General features: G+C 32.1%; 1 protein-coding gene across 1 annotated transcript in view; it reads right to left on the reverse strand.

The window, feature by feature from the left end:
- dalrd3 (DALR anticodon binding domain containing 3) overlaps positions 1–6,000 on the reverse strand; it is a 36,662-nt gene that overhangs the window by 26,669 nt on the left and 3,993 nt on the right. The gene's annotated exons all lie outside the window — the stretch shown is intronic.

Raw genomic sequence — 6,000 nt, forward strand, 5'->3', positions numbered from 1 at the left:
TCTGCCGCCATCTTGTGGATTGTAGAGGAACTGCAGCCTTAAGCACACATTGACAAAAACGACTTTTATTGATTGGTTGAATTAGATATATTTAGGGCTGCAACAACTAATCGATTAAATCGATTAAAATCGATTATAAAAATAGTTGGCGATTAATTTAGTTATCGATTCGTTGGATCTATGCTTTGCGCATGCGTAGAGGATTTTTTTTTTTTAAATAAACCTTTATTTATAAACTGCAACATGTACAAACAGCTGAGAAACAATAATCAAAATAAGTATGGTGCCAATATGAATAAAATATGGTATGTATGTGTATACTGTATGTTTATTATGTACAGTATATAAAAGAAAAGGAATATATATATTAATTATCCATCCATCCATTTTCTACCGCTTGTCCCTTATGGGGTGGCGGTGTGGTGTGAAATTGTGTGATGTATTATGATGTAAGTGTGTTCATGTTCGAAATAAACTAAAGAAGAAGAAGAAGAAGAAGAAAAGTATGCTGGTTTTTTTCAATAAAATACTGGAAAGGATAGAAATGTAGTTTGTCTCTTTTATCCGATTATTAATCGAAGTAATAATCGACAGATTAATATATTATCAAATTAATCGTTAGTTGCAGCCCCTAGATATATTTATTTGTTCTTACTTGAGTAACTCATTAAAATATCTGAACATATTTTCATATCTCCAATATGTTTTAAATATATACATAATGTCTGGTTTATATTTGGACGTAAAGCCTGTACTTTGTAATATTGTACAGCACAGTATGTGAATTGGATTGTTTTTATTTCACCCTGAGTCATGTCAACTTTTTATTTTACTCCTTTTAAAGTTACTGAGAAATGCTAAAATGTAGTCAATATGCAAGAGAAATATATATAGCACACTTAGATACAGGATAGTATATATTATTATACATTTGCAAAGCACTTGTTTCATTTGTTTTATGTATTAAAAGCGCTTTATACGTTATAGCTTGGTTTCACTGCAAAAACTGGAATTTAAGTAAGATGAAATATCTCAAATAAGGGTGATATTTGCTTATTTTCTGTCTGATAAGATCATTCTTCTCACTAAGCAGATTTTATGTTAGAGTGTTTTACTTGTTTTTGGTCCTAAATGATCTCAGTAAGATATTACAGCTTGTTGCTGAGATTTGATGACCTATATTGAGTCAAACATGCTTGAAACTAGAATATCAACTGTTGCAAAGCTGTGTCATCAACACTCACAAGTATAAAACTACTTTTTTAAAGTAATCATTTCTTATTTCAATCATGAAATAAAAAGTCATGACTTTGACACAATTGTGTCTCATAATTAAAACAGATGACAGCCAAATGGACTTTGCTGTTTTATTTTCAATGAAACAATAGAAAATACGTACTCATATAGTAGTACAGTTGGCACAGTACAGTAAACTGACAGTTAATATTTAAACATTTAACATGTGACATTTCTAAACATTTTGAACAGAAATAGTTCATGCACAAATATATATATATATATCTATATATATATTCCTTGCGCATTAATGACTAAAAGAGCTCGCACTTGGCGCGATGATGTCATGTTATCGATGGAAAAATGCATTTTTAGACAATATGATTTGCCTGAGCGGCTAGTAGACCCCGAGAGTAACAAGCGGTTGCCTTGTTGCCTTTCCATTAAGAACAATAAATTAGTTTTTAGTATAAGTTTGCTGGTTTCAAGAAATGTAATGCCGAGCGCATATCATTATGTCAAGATAATGGCACTAGCATTTACTTCATTTAAGGACATTTTTCAACAAATTGAGAAAAAAGTTCTCATATATGTTTTTTCTACCAAGAAAAGTGCACTTATTATTAGTGAGAATATACTTATTTTAAGGTATTTTGGGGTTCACTGAGGTTAGCTAATTTTACTTGTTTTGGAAAGTCTTGACAAGCCAAATTTTCTTGTTCTATTGGCAGATAATTTTGCTTAGTTCAAATAAAATACCTCTCATTTTTGTATATTTTTGTTGTTGTTTTTGAACACTGACTTTTTGCAGCGTTAGATTAAATGCTTAAATATTGCATGAATAAAAAATAATATACTTATATATTAAAAATATATATATATTATCAATAATATACATATTTTTTGTAAAATATATTATGGTATATATTATTATATTGACTATTTAAAAAAAAAACAAAAAAAAAACAAGGTCAACTTCTGTATCTTCTTTCAAAACATACTTTTTGTTGTCCTTTCCAAAGGCATTTTTAGGTCAACCAAAATAAATTGTTAATTGTGTATGTTTGCAGTGTTAGATTAAATGCTTAAATATTGCATGAATAAAAAAGAATATACTTATATATTTTTTTTTAAATAAAATATTATCAATAATATACATATTTTTTGTAAAATATATTATGGCATATATTATTATATTCACTATTTTAAAAAAAACAAAAAAAAACAAGGTCAACTTCTGTATCTTCTTTCAAAACATACTTTTTGTTGTCCTTTCCAAAGGCATTTTTAGGTCAACCAAAATAAATTGTGTTACAGGCTATATTCATATAATTATTTATTTATTTATTTACTTATATCAATACAGTACGTAATGTGTAGACACTTGTTCTATATATTTATACTTTATACATTGTATTGTTTTTCTAAATCAAATATTTCAAGTTTTTTTACATATTATTTTTAAATCCATATTTTTTGTTTTGTACAAAATATTCTTGTTATATTTTTTTAATTAAAAACCTGTCGAGACAGTTTCCTTTTTATTTATGATTTTAATTTTATTGTTGTACATGTTGTGATTTTTTTTTTTTTTTTTACTTTTTTCTGCCAAATAGATCATTGTAAATACAAATGATAATATACTTAAAATACCTCAAATAAAAATGAATACATTCCCACTCATTGTATCTGAAATGTAACACCAGCCGTCATATTGGCGAAAAATACAGTTTCGTACAAAACTGCACGATCTTTTCAGAGAAATGTCTAATACAAACCATAAATAAACAGTAAATAATATTATGATAACTATGCTAAAAAACACAATGATGGTCAAAGTTATTTAGAAAAAAAACAATTCACAGCAAAAACGTATCTTCCAAGCGTCTTTTCTGCTGGCGTCATTCTTTGCTGACACGGAAATCCCGGTTCTATTTTTACTGTTTTATGTAAGCCGAGAGAAAACGTGTCATTGAGGAAAAACACCAAATGCTTTCTTTCAAAGTGACTGAAGTACTGCAATATTGATGAAGGTATGAAACTACAGGAACTCCAGTCGGGGCGATTGTTGTGTAGAGATGTGTTTTGCGTCATGGTATGGAAACGGAACCAATAACCAGCTGAAGGTCAGCATCGCAGCTGCATTATGGGTTCCGTTACCAGCCCACCCGCCAGAATAAAGCTTAGAACGCTGCACGCACATGAAAAATAAATCCTTAATGTTCCTGCCAGATGACCATGAAACAGACAACGAGCGACCGCATTTTGGGTCGCAACCCTCAACTTGGTGATCACCATGGACGCATCTTTCGTCACGTAACTGGTGATCAAGGGGTTGCCATGACAACAAATTGCAATACATATAAATATAAGAAATTATATCCGTTGTTGGCCCTGCGATGAGGTGGCGACTTGTCCGGGGTGTACCCCGCCTGTCGCCCGAGTGCAGCTGGGAAAGGCTACAGCACCCCCGACACCCTGAAAGGGACAAGTGGTAGAAAATGGATGGATGGATGTACATACATAGTGTAAATATTAGGGATGTCCGATAATGGCTTTTTTGCCGATATTCCGATATTGTCCAACTCTTAATTACCGATAACGATATATACAGTCGTGGAATTAACACACTATTATGCCTAATTTGGACAACCAGGTATGGTGAAGATAAGGTCCTTTTTTAGAAAAATTAATAAAATAAGATAAATAAATTTAAAAAAAATTTTTGAATAAAAGAGAAAATAAAACAATATAAAAACAGTTACATAGAAACTAGTAATTAATGACAATGAGTAAAATTAACTGTTAAAGGTTAGTACTATTAGTGGACCAATCATGTGTGCTTACGGACTGTATCCCTTGCAGACTGTATTGATATATATTGATATATAATGTAGGAACCAGAATATTAATAACAGAAAGAAACAACCCTTTTGTGTGAATGAGTGTAAATGGGGGAGGGAGGTTTTTTTGGGTTGGTGTACTAATTGTAAGTGTATCTTGTGTTTTTTATGTTGATTTAATTAAAAAAAAACAAAAAAAAAAACGATACCGATAATAAAAAAAACAATACCGGTAATTTCCGATATTACATTGATTGATTGATTGATTGATTGAGACTTTTATTAGTAGATTGCACAGTGAAGTACATATTCCGTACAATTGACCACTAAATGGTAACACCCCAATAAGTTTTTCAACTTGTTTAATTAAATTGATTCATGATACAGATATATACTATCAAATATATACTAACATCATAATACAGTCATCACACAAGATAATCATCAGAGTATATACATTGAATTATTTACATTATTTACAATCCGGGGTGTGGGATGTGGAGGGGGGGTGAGGGGGGTAGGTTAGGTTTGGTTGGTATCATCACTTCAGTCATCAACAATTGAGAACAGAGAAAAACAATATATAAGAGAGAGAGAGAGAGAGAGATCAGAAAGCATAAGAAAAAGTATCTACATTTGATTATTTACATTTGGTTATTAACAACCCGGGGAGGTGGGATGTGGTGGGGGGAGGGTGTTAGTTTAGGGTTGAAGTTGCCTGGAGGTGTTCTTTTAGTGCGGTTTTGAAGGAGGGTAGAGATGCCCTTTCTTTTACACCTGTTGGGAGTGCATTCCATATTGATGTGGCATAGAAGGAGAATGAGTTAAGATCTTTGTTAGATCGGAATCTGGGTTTAACGTGGTTAGTGGAGCTCCCCCTGGTGTTGTGGTTATGGCGGTCATTTACGTTAAGGAAGTAGTTTGACATGTACTTCGGTATCAGGGAGGTGTAGCGGATTTTATAGACAAGGCTCAGTGCAAGTTGTGTTACTCTGTCCTCCACACTGAGCCAGCCCACTTTGGAGAAGTGGGTAGGAGTGAGGTGTGATCTGGGGTGGAGGTCTAGAAGTAATCTGACTAGCTTGTTCTGGGATGTTTGGAGTCTAGATTTTAGAGGTAGGCCGATATTATCGGACATCTCTAGTAAATATGATTATTAGATAGAGAATACACTGAAGATAAATGATGTCATTTTTGTGTTAACACTTGGATTGGATGTCAGTAGACAGTCCAGGTGTACCTAATGAAGTGAATGTATATTATAAACATTTTCATCGTGAATTCCCAGCAAATTACTGGTTAATAATTGCATTACTTTCTCACTTGCTCGCCCTGGTATAAACTATTTGCTCGCCTAACAGGATTGCTATTGTGACATCCAATGGACACTTTTAGAACTGCATTGAAAAATGCAGCTCAATTTTACACTTAGCATGTTTGACATCCCTGCTGTAAAAATAAGTATTTTTATTTAGATAAAAATATGTTTGGAAAGTATGATAATATACTGTAATATTTGTTGCTATATTGGATACTATTGAAGTTTAAAAAGGTATGCAATTTCAAGCAGTACATATATTTTTCTGTCAAAATGGAAAAACATCAATTACATGTAGTGAGCAAATATGAAGTACTTTATTGACACTTATCATTTCCAGGTGTTTGCAGGCCAGATAACTGCCTTTCTGGTCTTCCTAAAAAGGTTATTGTACGCTTACAATTACTTCAAAATATCTTTGCCGAAATTCCCTGTAACTGCCGAGCTGTGATTTTATAGTCGATTATAATCATGTTACAAGTATATGCTGTGACTTCACTATTCTAATTTTGCTCTTTCTTTATTACATTTTCATTCTAACAGCCACCTACTGTAGAAGAGTGCGCAACCACTGAATAGACAAATCAGTTTCAATTTACAGTC

This window comes from Nerophis lumbriciformis, linkage group LG01 (genome assembly GCF_033978685.3).
Source record: "Nerophis lumbriciformis linkage group LG01, RoL_Nlum_v2.1, whole genome shotgun sequence".
NCBI lineage: Eukaryota > Metazoa > Chordata > Actinopteri > Syngnathiformes > Syngnathidae > Nerophis > Nerophis lumbriciformis.